The sequence below is a fragment of the Pelodiscus sinensis genome, chromosome 8 (genome assembly GCF_052426305.1).
Source record: "Pelodiscus sinensis isolate ZL-2025 chromosome 8, ASM5242630v1, whole genome shotgun sequence".
In the NCBI taxonomy this organism is placed as follows: Eukaryota; Metazoa; Chordata; order Testudines; family Trionychidae; genus Pelodiscus; species Pelodiscus sinensis.
In genome coordinates, this window is record NC_143059.1 from 11,024,389 (window position 1) to 11,038,483 (window position 14,095).

The following is a 14,095-nucleotide window of genomic DNA, read 5'->3' on the forward strand; positions in this document are numbered from 1 at the left end:
CTTTAAGGAACTTACCTGAATTTCCTACACTTCATAAAGGGAGTTTTGGGGCTAATTGACATATAGTTCCAGTTGACCTGTTCAGTACTCAGATAATACTGTAATGCAGAAAAAGTTGTGTTATTAGACTCATGCTTACACTAGGAAATTATTTCGAAATAACTCCCAAAATAACTATTTTGAAATAAGCTTATTCCCCAAGCAAAGCAGAAGTTATTATTTCGAAATAACCAGCCTCTTATTTCACAATCAAGGGCTTGGCAAAGTGGATGCTCTGCTTGCTATTTCGAAATAAGGAGAGTTATTTCGAAATCCCTCCCACATGCAGGCCAGGGCCCTGGGAGTATTATGCAAGTTTGTGTTCTTTTAAAAGCACATGCTGATTGTATTTTAAAATATCTTTTCCACTTGAAGAAACAAAAAGTAATAGAGGTTAAAGAGAAGCTCCAAAAAGTCCATTTTCAAGTCAGTGAGGTCTAAAATGTCAGATTAATAGAAAAAAGTAGGAGCACAGCTGTTGCTTTCTGGATGTGAGTGCATTTTACTTCTGTTCTCAAGGGAGAAGTCTTTAAAACATAAACATAAATGCAGAAGCACTGTTGATTAATTTGGCCAATGCTGTAATTATTGCTAAATATCAGTGTAACTTTCTCTCTTTTAGTCACACATCATGCTTTAACTGGTACTACAGAAAACCTGATTATATTACTCTGGCATTCTAGGGGGCTGTTAAGCAGGAGTCTCCTCTCTTTTGCTCTAAAACTCATCTAAATGGAAAACACATTGTCTTCATTATATGCCAGTGTTGAATGAACAGCGTTACCATAGCAACAGCCATCTGAGGCCTTGCTGATTTCAGGCCAGTGAATGGGGTAGACAAACAAAGTACCTTCAAAACCAGAAGGGAACAATTGCTATTCATTCAAGCCAGGTTTAAGATCAGCAAATGTCTTTAGCAAGAGAAATGTAGATAAGAAAGTATCAGACATGGCCACAGAATAGTAACGGAAAATTATCATAATCTTAAACTTTTCTGCCTAGTGGTATAGCATTAAAGACTTTATTTAAAAACTAATTTTTAAGAGAACTGAAATAGACAACGACATTTGTCTACACAAGCTGGTGTCGCGGTTTGAGCATTTGCAATTACATTGCACCTCTTTATAACCTCGGCAATCATGAAGCCAACCATTTTGAGCATTTGCAAGCAGGCACTGTTATAATCAGGGCAGTTATAATGTCATTAAATGTCTTGGAGAACCAAGGTAGAGTAGTCCTATTCAGAAAGCATATTATAATAGAGGTGCTCCTTTTGGGGTGAGTAAGGAATGTATTTTGTGTTCTAGATTATGACCAAAGATACAGAATTATCTGACTTTAATCTTCTGCCTCATCAATTTACTGGATAACTCTTCAAGTTAAATCCGAAGTCCAGATATAATTGTCCTATCAGTCCGCTGATGTTCAGTGATTGTTTTCTGTACAAAATGGTTGACATAGTCAACATAAACCCTGCTTAGACATCACATATACAATAAAAACAAATCGAGGATTTAAGATAAATGCCTTAATGTAATAAAAAGCGGACCAAAGAACTCTGTGTGAAATGTTCATCTGGATGAGAAATGGCATGCGCGCATATGTGAGAAGAGAGATTATTTTCTCTTTCTACCTAAATGAAGAGATTTAAATAAACACTGATAGTGTAATAACAACAGTGGTATTTGGTAAGCCAGTGTTGTCTAATTTATAGGTGGAAGGCGGGGAGGATTGTGAAGCTAGAAAACAAACATCAGCAGATTATGGCATGCTGTTGGCAGCATGCTATAAAGATTCCTTCAGGAGTTCTAGATTTGGGTATAGACAGTGACAAAGGTATCCTTGCTGTCTTCTGCTTCGGGTCTGGCACGATGCAGTAGCTGTAGTATATAAAAGTAACATAGGCACTAACCAGTAACCAGGCTTAGCAGTAGGCTCAAGAGAGCAGAAACCGAGTTTGCTTTTTGAGTCTTTTGTGTTTGGAGAGAGCTGTTACCTCAGAGACATGTCATCTTTTATCTAAAGTGACCACTCTTAGCAGGAGGTTATCTTGAGAGCTAAAACAGACCTCTGCCTCCTGCTCTGGAAGCTATCCAAGCAATTTTTTAAAATATTAGGTAGGCTTAAAAAAAAGTCTCTCCACATGGTACTGCATAGGTAAATCAGACAGGATGATAACATAAACCACTTGCTATGACATTTGGGGAGTTGGAAACAAGGTGCCTTTGTGAAAGAGAGATCAAGCTCCTTGCTAATAATAAGAAAATTGTTATCTTGGGAGGCCTGTCCTGAAGATGGAATCTGTCATATTTTAATTAGTTTGTCTTCTATATTTCATATAGTCTGTATATCCGCGGGGGGAGGGAGAATCATACTTAGGGTACATCTACACAGCAGGGTTTAACTCAAAATAAGCTACGCAAATTGAACTACGTCAATTGAATAGCTTATTTCGAAATAGGGATCGTCTAAACAGGACTTATTTCGAAACAGAGCACTCTTCCTCTGACTTTCCTTACTCCTCGTACAATGAAGATTACAGGAGTCAGAGTAAGAAGTCCTCCAGCTTGACAGTATTTCAGCATTATTCCGAAATAACTGCCAGGTGTATAGACACGAACTAAGTTACTTCAAAATAACACTAGTTACTTTGAAATAATGTTGCTGTGTAGAGGTACCCTAAGGGACCAGACACAGGTGTCTAGACTACCTAGTTTTGTCAACAAAAGTGGACTTTTGTCGACAAAACTATACCAGCGTCTACACTACCGCTGAGTTCTGTCGACATAACGTCGACAGAACTCAGCAGTTTTGTCGACACTGGTATACCTCATTTTACGAGGCATAACACCTTCTGTCGACAGAAGGTGTTATTGCCTGTAACATTGCATCCAGACTACGAGTTCTGTCGACAAAGCAGCTTGCTTTGTCGACAGAACTCAATGTGTCTGGACGCTCTTTGTCGACGGAAGTTTTGTCGACAGTATCTGTCGACAAAACTTCCGTCGACAAAACGCGGTAGTCTAGACGTACCCACAGATTCCAAAGAAGCTCACCATCATACGTAGTGATATAGTCCTTGTAGCATTCTAATTACTTGTTATATAGAGGGGAAGTATAGTGTTGTCACAGCTTGCCATCAACAAAAACAAATTCCATTGTCTGTTCTGGACTCCCATTAAAAAGCATGTTAATGTTGTAACAAGGTGGGTGTTTATAAAAGGGGTTTTTTGTTAATGTAACTTGATTCTTCATTAAGAATAAAAGTTAAAGAAAGCACATGAGAACTTTACAAGATAGTAGTGAAAATGGAACTTAGGTGACTTTTGAACTGAATAAAGGAATGGAAAGTAATGCTGAAAATAGTATGATGACATGAATAAATAAAACAACTGTATATCATCATCTGAAATAACATGTCCTATTCCAGTTACCATATCACTCACAAGCTGTAGTAAAAAATGATTAATGATAAATGGAGAGAATTTGCAGATTGGGAATGTTTAGTTAGAATATGATAGTAGTGTACAAAAAAAAGGAGTTAAAGAAGGTAAATCAGACCCTTCTGCTTACCCTCTTACAAAATAAAGGGTACAGTTCAGGAAACTGAAAGGGAAAATAATTAGAACTGATGAAAGAATGCACTTTTCCACCGTGCAAAAGTAATGTATAGAACTCATTACCACAAGATTATTAGTCAAAGTGATTATCTGAGTTCAGAGACTGGTTAGATGTCAACATTAATATGAATGAGTGCAGTTCCAAAGTCTGAGTTTATATAGAGCCACATGGTTTATGCCATTCTCTGAGTGATCGTTTCTGCCCAGTTTTCCTGAGAAGTTATTCTTGCATTGTGCTCTACAAAGTTTCTTACACCTGCCTCTGACGTTTGTAGTTCTGGTCACTACTGAGACATGGTACTGAACCAGAGGTGGGCAAGATACAGCCCCTGGTCCAGATTCGGCCCACCAAACTGTTGGATTGGCCCACCTTAGCAGAGAAGGTGGGGGCAAGAGACTTCATGCACTCCCCCACCCCAGGCCCTGATTGGCTTGGGGGCGGGGTAACATAAGAAGTCCCCCCATCCCCACCCCCTCCCCCTCATGCCACCAGGGGCACACAAAATCTCCTCTTCCTCCCTACTTCCCCATCCCCGGCCAGGGGTGTTCAAAACAGCTGGCAGTTCCCTCTAGGTGCTACATGACCCTGGTGGGGGGGCAAGAGACTTTAAGCGCTCACTCACCAGCAGGGCCCAAGTGACTTTGGGCTGGGGAAGCGCATGTGAAGTCTCTTGCCCCCAACGGATGTGTGGCCCTGAGCAGCACACGGAGGGAATCAACGTGGCTGGGGTTGCTGCAGGAGGGAGCCTGCCTCAGGGATCTTGTTGGACTGCTGGCTGGGAGCTGCCTAAGGTAAGTGACTCCCAGCCAGAGCCTGCCTCCGGCACCTCAGCCCCTGCCTCTTGCACCCCAGACCCTCCCTCTTCTTAACTCCCTACCCCAGGTCGTCACCACCCAAATGCTCTGCACATCGTCCCAGATTGCAATTCCCTGCCAGACTTGTACCCCCTGCTATATCCCTCTCTCAGGTCAAAATTCACTCCTGCACCCCTACTCCCTCCTGGACCCAGCTCCCTAATCTCCTGCCCAGGGTCACAACCCCAACTTCACCTAAACTCGCTCTCAGACCCCGCACCCTCTCCTATACCCTAGTCTCATACCTCGAGCTCCCTTCTGCACCCAACCTCCATCCCAGTCCCGCACCCATAGAGAAGTGTGGCCCTTGACCATTTTCCAAAATCTTGGAGTGGCCCCTGATCAAAAATTATTGTCCACCCCCATACTGGACTAATTTGCATGCATGGGGGGTGTCACAGTTACTGGGTTAGTTGCACCACTTTCCCTTAACAAGGTCTCACCAAGGGCGTATCTAGACTATGCCAAATGGTCGAAAGAGGATATGCAAATTCCTTGGGAATTTGCATATCTTCTTCCTATCACACTTTTGAAAGCAGAGCTTTTGAAAGTGAAAGTAATTAAGATGCGGCTTTTTCGGCGAAACCCCCCCTTGTCGAAAATCTGTGTTAAACCTCCTCTTTTGAGGAAGAGCAGCTTTTCGACAACGGGGGGGGGGGGGTCGCCAAAAAAGCGACTTTCACTTTCACTTTCGAAAGCTCTGCTTTCAAATGTGCGATCGAAAGAAGATATGCAAATTTCTGCAGAATTTGCACATCCTCTTTCGATCGTTCAGCATAGTCTAGATATGCCTCAAGTGTACACGCTCCCTCCCACCCCCGTCCTTTCCAGGTTTTCATGACCATTCTTGGGATAGAATGCTGGAGTTCATCCACTCTTAGAGCAGCACATGGGTCACAACATGCTGGGTATCAATCAGGTCAGTTCCTCTGACAAACCTTGGAAGGGGTATGTTGGTTCAGTGTTAGCCAAAAAAGGGCTGAACAACTGAAAAGATTATTTTTATGGAAGATTACAGAGCACCTTTGGCAAGAACAGTAATATGATACTGTAATCCTCATGGGATATCTAAATGATAGGTTAGTCATGATCAGGGCTTGCCGAACCACAGCGAGCCCCACTCGCCAGCTGCGCTGTCCGGCGATCTGTGCATGCGCAGATCGCCCAAACCCGGCTCTTCCGGGTTACAATCTACTCGCCCGTGGCGAGTAGATTGTATTATTTGTCGAGACCTGGTCATGATAATACTGGCCATGAACACATTATAGGGAGTCAGGGCATCTCAGGGCAAGCTGCCAATGAATAATGTTTTGTTGAACTCTGTGGCCTGTGCAGTCTTTGGTTTGGTAGCGCATTATTTCCACACAAAGAAAGTCATAAACTGATAGAGATCCATGATGGTTTTATCCAGAAACAGTTCACGTTGTCATTAATAGGCACTGGAGAAGTTCACAATCAGATCCCAGAAAGTATAATAGTGCTGATGATGGAAGTGACTATTACGAAGTTAGTAGATCTGAAGTTAGTAGATCCAGCAGCAAATGTATCTTTCACGTTGAAACTTAACAATCGATTTGCAGAGTTAGACACTGATGGAGGACAAAGATGCAAGTGTGGACACAGCCAGGACTATAGTGAGAAAAAATATCTCCAAATACACGGAGACTTGGTGAAAAGAGAGGGAGGAAAAAGAAAAAAGAGAATTCAGCAAGAATGAGACAGTAGTAAAAGATCTATTCTGCCACAAGGGTATTGCGGACAAAGCCATAGCACTTAAAAGGCTAGCCAAAAGAGATAAGAGAGAGAGAGAGAGTGGATGGAAAATCAGCAAGAGAAGCTGAGGAGATGTACAAGAGAGGGAATTCTATAAAAACTGTTTTTGGTAATTTCTGAACAACTGAGGTCATAGTTCTCGAAGCACGTGGCACCTGAAGGCTGGAGATGTTACAAAGGACAGAGAGCCCACTGACGGAAGTTCCAGATAGCACACAACCACTCAGAACTGCTAACACACATTGAGAGATGGGAAGAAGTAGTGGGCTTAATCTTTATCACAAGAAGTAATTGCCTTCAAGAAAGTAACTGAGGCTATACAGCACCAGCCTGTGATAAGAGAGATGCTAAAATGTTATCAGTGAGGCTGTGTCCAGACTCAGGGTTTTTTTCGAAAAAAGTAGCCTTTTTTTCGAAAAAACTTCACCTGCCTCTAGACTGCAGCCACGTTCTTTCAAAATTAAATCGAAAGAACGCGGCATTTCTTTCGACGGCGGTAAACCTAATTCCACGAGGAAGAACGCCTTTTTTCGAACGTGCTCTTTCGAAAAAAGGCGTTCTTGAAAGCAAACAGGGCTTTTTAGAAAGAGAGCATCCAGACTCACTCGCTGCTTTCTTTCGAAAAAGCGGCTTGCTTTTTCGAAAGTTCCTCATGCAGTCTAGACGCTCTCTTTTGAAAGAGGCTTGCAGTCTAGACATAGTCTGAGAGAGGAAATGAGGATAAATTACACATGCAGGTTGTACAGACTGTTTTGGGAGAAGGGGAGCTCTCCTAAAGAATGGAGAGGTATTTATCTGCAACATTTCTTAAAAGAAGGGGGGACCAGCTTATTTGTGATAACCGGAAAGGGGTGACATTCTTATCTCTTTCTGGAAAAGAGTTTTGCATGATCATTTTCAATAGGATGAAAAAGACTGTTGTTAGGATTCTGATATTCCAAGAACAGGCTGGATTTCACTTTGGTAGGTCATGCTGAGACCTTAGATTTTCAGCTTGAGATGACCTATCAAGAAAGGATTAGAATGCCAGCAGAAGATGTTTTTTCTTGTGATACTGTCCATGGAGAAGCACCTTGGAAAATCCCAAGACACTATGAAATTCCAAAAAAGACAGTTAATATGATACAAGCTTCGTGTGACGCATCTGTGTGCTATATCAGGACAGAGTGGAGACACAGAGCGGGTTAAGATTGTTCCTGAGATAAGGCAAGATTGCATACTATCCCCACTTCTCTTTGGCACTGTCATGGACTTTGATGAGAAGAGAGATGGCTGCTGGCAAGGGCACTGGTGGTATTCAAGCAAGAGATAAACTCCGAGACTCAGATTTCGCACATGATATAGTCATGCTGGATACCAAGTTGGATGGAGTTAAAAGACTTTCAGTGAGCATCAAAGCAGAAGCTGCTGCAGTGAGCCTTTAAATCAGTTTGCAGAAGACCAAAGCCATGAAGTTAGGAGAAAATGCTGTTTACATTGGTGCATGTGTAAATGGTGGAGAAGAGAACAAAAAGGCGTTATAATCACTGTATCTGCTGATGGCCAGCTCACTGAATAAATGAAGGCAGGAATCGGTAAACCAATTAATTGTTTTTCCAAGATTAAGAAGATACATGCACACACTTATATGAGATTGTGCATTGTTATTGTCCTTTACCAGTACGATGGTATCTCTCAGAAATGTGGCAGAAAGTGAAAGTATTCATCAAAAACATGAATGTATTCCACCAGTGTTGAAGAATTCTTGGAAGTGTATTGGAGAGATTGCACAACCCCTATGAAAGTACTGCCCTTCATGGGTGAGCAAACTCTGAATTCAGTCATCGGATACCCTGGCTTGGTCATGTCATCAGGCTACTCTGTGACAGAACCATGACGTACATCTTAGATTGAAGGAGAAAGACTCAACTTATCACAGGACAAATCTATAAGGATGCTGCTTATTGAGACAACTTATGATAGTCAAATGCCTTGCTGTGGACACACAGCTATGGGAGAAATGGGCTTGTTCCACTAGGCATGGGAGATGCTAATTGTTTCTCAGTCTAAGTACCAACAAGGCCTACTTCAGAAGGTCCAGTATGGCTTCGAACTCTACTGGTGTCTTTTCTTTGACCTAGTGCAAAATATACAGGGATCACATAGCCTTCAGACAGTATGGTTTAATGTTACCTGTAATACCACAGCATTGAGGGACATAGCTTAGAAATAGCACAAAAAGAGACCTAACCATATGGGTCTTACACCGTCTTTTCACTTCTCCAGGTCCTGCTTAGAGAGCCTGTCTACAGCTTCTGCTTCTAAGCCAGTTTTGTCTCTACCTTATGGAATGCTGACCACTCCCTCAACATTGTCTTTTCTGCCAGGACCACCTTTTATCTAGTCAAGATCTTTTGATCTTTAGGGGCCTCTGCCTTTTGTGATAGCCCCATTGTTCCTTTAGCTTAGCTGCTTCCCAGTTGTGAACATGAGGCTGATTTTTTTTATGTTCTTACAACCCCTTTACAGCCTCTCTGATTTAACTCTGTGCACTCCAGCAGACAGGGAGAGATACCAAGTTGAAGAGGGAAATGGAATCACCAATTATATTCAGAAGAATAATGCAATTATCTCCTGGTTCATCTAGATTGGTTGTTAGTTCAGTCTGACATGTTGTGGTCTGCAAACACAGTTGATTGCATAGCATGGATTAGACCTTGTCTATCAGAGATCTGCCACCTCATTTGTATACAAGTGACCAGCAAGGCTCAAGAATTCACTCCAGTGTCTTCAGCAGTGCACATGTTCTGTTTGTTTTGTCACTGGAGCAGCGACTCCTCAATGAGCTTAACTCCCAGGCTGTGTCCAGACTCAGGGGTTTTTTCGGGAAAAGTAGCCTTTTCCGAAAAAACTTCCCCTGCGTCCAGACTCAAGCCGCGTTCTTTCGAAATTAAATCGAAAGAACGCGGCTTTTCTTTCGATGGCGGTAAACCTCATTTCACGAGGAAGAACACCTTCTTTCGAAAGTTCCTCTTTCGAAAGAAGGCGTCTTCAATGTAAATAGGGCTTCTTCGAAAGAGAGCATCCAGACTCTTTCGAAAAAGCAAGCCTTTTTCGAAAGTTCAACGTGCAGTCTAGGCGCTCTCTTTCGAAAGAGGCTCTTTCGAAAGTATCTTTCGAAAGAGCCTCTTTCGAAAGAGGCTTGCAGTCTAGACATAGCCCCAGTGAATACAAGAGACCCGGATAGATTTGCCCGCAGCAGCTTTGTGTGTCTCTAGAGGTGTATCTGGAATATATCCAGCTGATGGTGACCTTTTCTATGTGTGGCCTTAGTTAGGTGTGCCATTTTGCTTTACTAAAATGGCAAAGACATTGAAATAGCTGAACATTGAAACATAACTCTTAGTACTGTTTTTCATTGATATTTCACAAGGGACTACACGGGCCAGTTACTAGAGGACAGAAAATCATAACTTTGAGTAATAAGTAATGAGCATTGTAAAAAGGGGAACTTCCTGGGAGCAATTTTGAAGGGTAGAAGTGCCTCTCTTATTTCTCAAGGTGGCCTGGAAATTGAATTTTTAAAGTACCCTCACCTTTAGCAGTACCTGGTGAATACCTCTCAATAGCGAAGCTAAGTGAGGCAATTCAACACACACTCCTGTAAAATCACTTTTCTTTTCCCTAGGTTCTGTGACAGCCAGTCTCACTTGGTTCCCGGTCTCCTACTTCACTGTAATCTTCTAGCAGACACAGCATGGATGACAATTTCAGCAACCATCTTCCCCTGCTGAAACATGGTCCCTTATTTAGAGAGGCTCATTTGTGTTCACTATTATTCTATATCGCCCAGATTGGAAATGACTGACTCATTATTTGGTGGGGCTCCCATTTGATGTGTTGTCACCAGCAATAGCGCATGCTGGGTTCATCACAGAATGAGAGCTGGTAGTCTTAGAGGGGTTCATTAGCTTAGTGTAAGGTAAGAATTACTGAATGTCCCATAGACTGGCTTTTGAGGGCAGTTGCTAAAGATCTGGGAATTTCACCATTCTCTTCATTTCAGTGAATTATAGATATTCATTAGGTTATGTTTTGACCTAACAATGGAGAGGTGAGCTACAGATAACATTATTATTCATATTGTATTAATTATAGGCCTCAATTAAGATCAGGGTCTCATAGTGCTAAGCCCTATCCAGAGGCCTATTAAGAGACAGTCCTGAGCCCAAAGAGTCTGTCTAGGCAAGGCAACGAGAGGGAGGGCAAACACAGGGATGGAGAGGTACGTGACAGACCTGGGAACAGGACCCAGGTCCCCGACTTCCAGTATCTTGTCCTTTCCACTAAACTACCCTGCATCCCTGTCAACTAGGAAACCTCAATTAACCAGGTTAGGACAGGTGGTGCCATATAGGGTTGCCAGCCCTCCAGGCCTGGCCTAAAGTCTCCAGGAATGAAAGACGAATCTTTAAGGAAAGATTACGTCATGTGATGAGACCTCCAGGAATGCGCCCAACCAAAACTAGCAACCCTAGTGCCATAGCAGGTGACTATCGCTCACTGGGAAAGGCAATGCTCACTCCCTGAGGTAAGGAACACTTGCCCAGCAAGTGGCTCAAAGGCTGACGGGTAGGAGTGACCTGCCCTCGAAGGTGTGTTGTGGATTAGATATATTTACATCATGATTGGTACTCACATGGGAAGGACATTAAAAAGTTACTGGCTTACCTACATCCTTGGACTGACGCGCGCTCCTTTTAGCATACGCTCCAATGATCTGAACTGTCCGTTGCTCTTTCTCCACAGCCTGTCTTGAGACACATGTTAATTGGAGATTAAAATCTGTTGTCTAAAATAATTGTCCATTGTTTGTGATGATCTCTTCTGACTCCCTTTGTCGGCTCATCCTCTTTCTTCCAGCATATGCACTCATCCATCTGCTGCCACGCAAATCTCTGAAAGGCTGTCATTTTCCAGGAAGTGGATTACAGGCTTCAAGTACAGATAGAGAAAATATAATTAGAGTAGAAGTTTATTTCTTTCCTTAGGGAATACAGCTCCTCTAGCCTTATATGTAGTTTTATATCAATGTTAAATGAAATTTCAATGAGCAGCAACTTATGGTACATTTTACAAGGAGGTTGGCAAATAGTTTAGGCTCAATATTTACTATTTTCACTTATCAGTTCTTCCAAGTCCAACTATTTAAATCTCAGCTGTATATATGATGTTCAGTGCCTACTACATAAAACCTTACTAGCTTTGGTTTGTACTGATTGTGGTGTGGCTGCAGCCATGTTGATATGGCTGTAGCATCATTCCTGTGTCCTTTGACCTGGATATTTAATGATGTGTTTTTGTAAGACATAAAATGGGCCATACATGGATGTATGCCTCCAGCTAAAGGAAATGGTACCTATTTAATGACTATTTTAAAATTAAATGATAAACATCCTTTATTTGATTTGTTTCCATTTTTAGATGACTTGAGTTCTAGTGATAGGCAGATCGTAAGCTCTGGAGACTGAAATGCTCTTTATCCAGAGAACAAGAGACCAGGTACCTTAACTCAGATTTAAAGAGCCTGCACCTTTAATCTGTGCAATCCACCTTTGCACTTATTTAGACCTTGATCTCTTGCTACAACTCCCAATGAAGGCTGCTTGTGATGTTAGTTTCTGTGACACGCATTCTGGCCTACTTAGAACAGAGGCTGCCACATCTCATATAGGCCACTCAAGAGGCAAATGGTAACAACATTTGGGTGTCCTGCTGGCTGCATTTGAACTGTTGACCTAAAGGGAAAAGCCACTGTCTCCCATTTGTGATCCCATGAGCCATCAAGTAAGGACATTTAGGGTAATACCCAGCCAAGGAAATGCATAACACCATAAATGTGTGGAGTAAAGGAAACCATTTTCTCTTAGTTGTAAAGACTTTTTCTTTTTGTTTTGTTTTTTCTTTCATGATTATAGTTCAAAATTGTTAACTTTTCCTGTCACAAGCTTACTGTTGTAACATTGTTACATGTTAATGAACATTCATGGTTTGGTGAGAGTTTGATGCACAATGTCCCATCCAAAAGAGCAACACTCACTTTGAAAAAGATTTTCAGAAAAACAAGTTTAGATAGGGTTGCCAGGTGTCCAGTTTTTCTGGCCCCTGTCCAGGAAAAAGAAAGAAAATTTTACATGTCCTTCTGGCAGGGGGAAGGGAGGGGAGTGAGGAGTGCGAGGATTCTTAAAGGCACAACTTTTGTCTCCTTGGTTTTTTTTCTCAACCAAGTTTGGACTTCCCCTGCCTGACCGCCCCCCTCTCCCCCTATTTTTTTTTTGTTTGTTTTTTGTTTTTTGCTGAACAAGTTTGGTCTTCTGGATTTTTTTTGCCATATTCGGGATTTTTGGTGAAAGCATCAGGCAAGCCTAAGTTTAGATGTATTTATACTTTTTAGAAGGCATTCAGGGTTTTGGCTATTAGCCTAATTTTGCTATTTTGACAAGAGATGATTATTTCTAGATGCCTTCCTTTCAGTCATTCCAGTAAATATCCAGTTGGAAGTTGGTGTCATTTTACCACAGCTTCCTGATATATGGCTGACTCCTAGACCTGGACAAATACTGGAATTCCCATTACATGGGAAATTTCGAAATTTCAAAACAGAGCACAAAAATAAAAATGTTGAAAATTCCTGCAGAACAGGAATTCTGAAGTTTTGTTTAGAAAAAGCCAAAATGACATTTCATTTCACCCCATCAAGTTGTTTCAAACACTCCTGAGCACTCACGACTTTCAGGCTATGTAGTAGGGGGAAACACTAAGAGTCATGGCTCCAGGTTTTTCCATCCAGTGGGCTGTGCTGGAGCCAGACAGATTGGAAATCCAGGTGGGCTGATGAGGAGCTCTGTAGCTGGGGAAATTAATCCAAGGGAAAATTAAAAATTCCCTGTGGAATATTTTGATTTTGTGGAAAATGTACTTTCCCTATGAAAATCATTTGCAGAGAAACTTTCCAGCCAGCACCATGTATACGAGGCCCCCCCCCCCCAGTTGGGGGAGGGACAAAAGGGGGAATCTGCCACAGTGCCTGAGTCCTTTAAATTTCCACTAAATCTCCTCCTGGTGTGTTTCTTGCAGCACTGAAGGGCTTCTGGGGGAAAGATAGCCCCAGCCCTGTTCCTTCTACTTTTGGCTCCACCCCTTCTAGGACCATGGAGCCACCCCCCCACCCGTCTGGCCTGGGGCCCATCAAGTCTGCCCCCCCCCCCAACTGTATACAGTTCCAGAACCTCCTGTGAAATTCTGTGGTGACACACACGACTTGCATGTGTGAGTTATTCCATATTCTGTGGTGGCCAGCTCGCTGCAGTTCAATTTTCCCTGGCACCCCTCTCTGTCCCATAAAATGTAGGCCATAAAGACTGTCAGTGTATAATGGCTTATATTGCTCCTGTGTGAAAACGGTGTCACTGTCAATCCCAGAGCACTGTTATGTTTATTAATGGCCATTAGATAATGATTTTTGTTCATTTGCTTCATGTAGACCCCAGTCCAAAGAGATAAACGCTCTCCTCTATCCATCCAAGTTCTTAGTTTAAAATATTCATATATTTTTATGTATACATTGCTAACAAGGGTGGCTCTGGATGCTATTTGGTCTAGAAAGTACTGCCATTACAAGCTGACAAAAAAGATATACAGCAAGTTAGAATAGTCCCCTGAAGTATCAGCTGCAAACGGTGCTGTCAGCCAGGCACGGTCCAAGACTCATGATTACAGTAAATGTATAATAGATGGATCAGCAGTTTTGGAACCTGAATCAGTAAGAC

At 42.2% G+C, this 14,095-nt stretch overlaps 1 protein-coding gene across 20 annotated transcripts in view; it reads left to right on the forward strand.

Moving 5' to 3' along the window:
• ZMIZ1 (zinc finger MIZ-type containing 1) overlaps window positions 1–14,095 on the forward strand; it is a 486,957-nt gene that overhangs the window by 223,141 nt on the left and 249,721 nt on the right. The window lies entirely within an intron of this gene.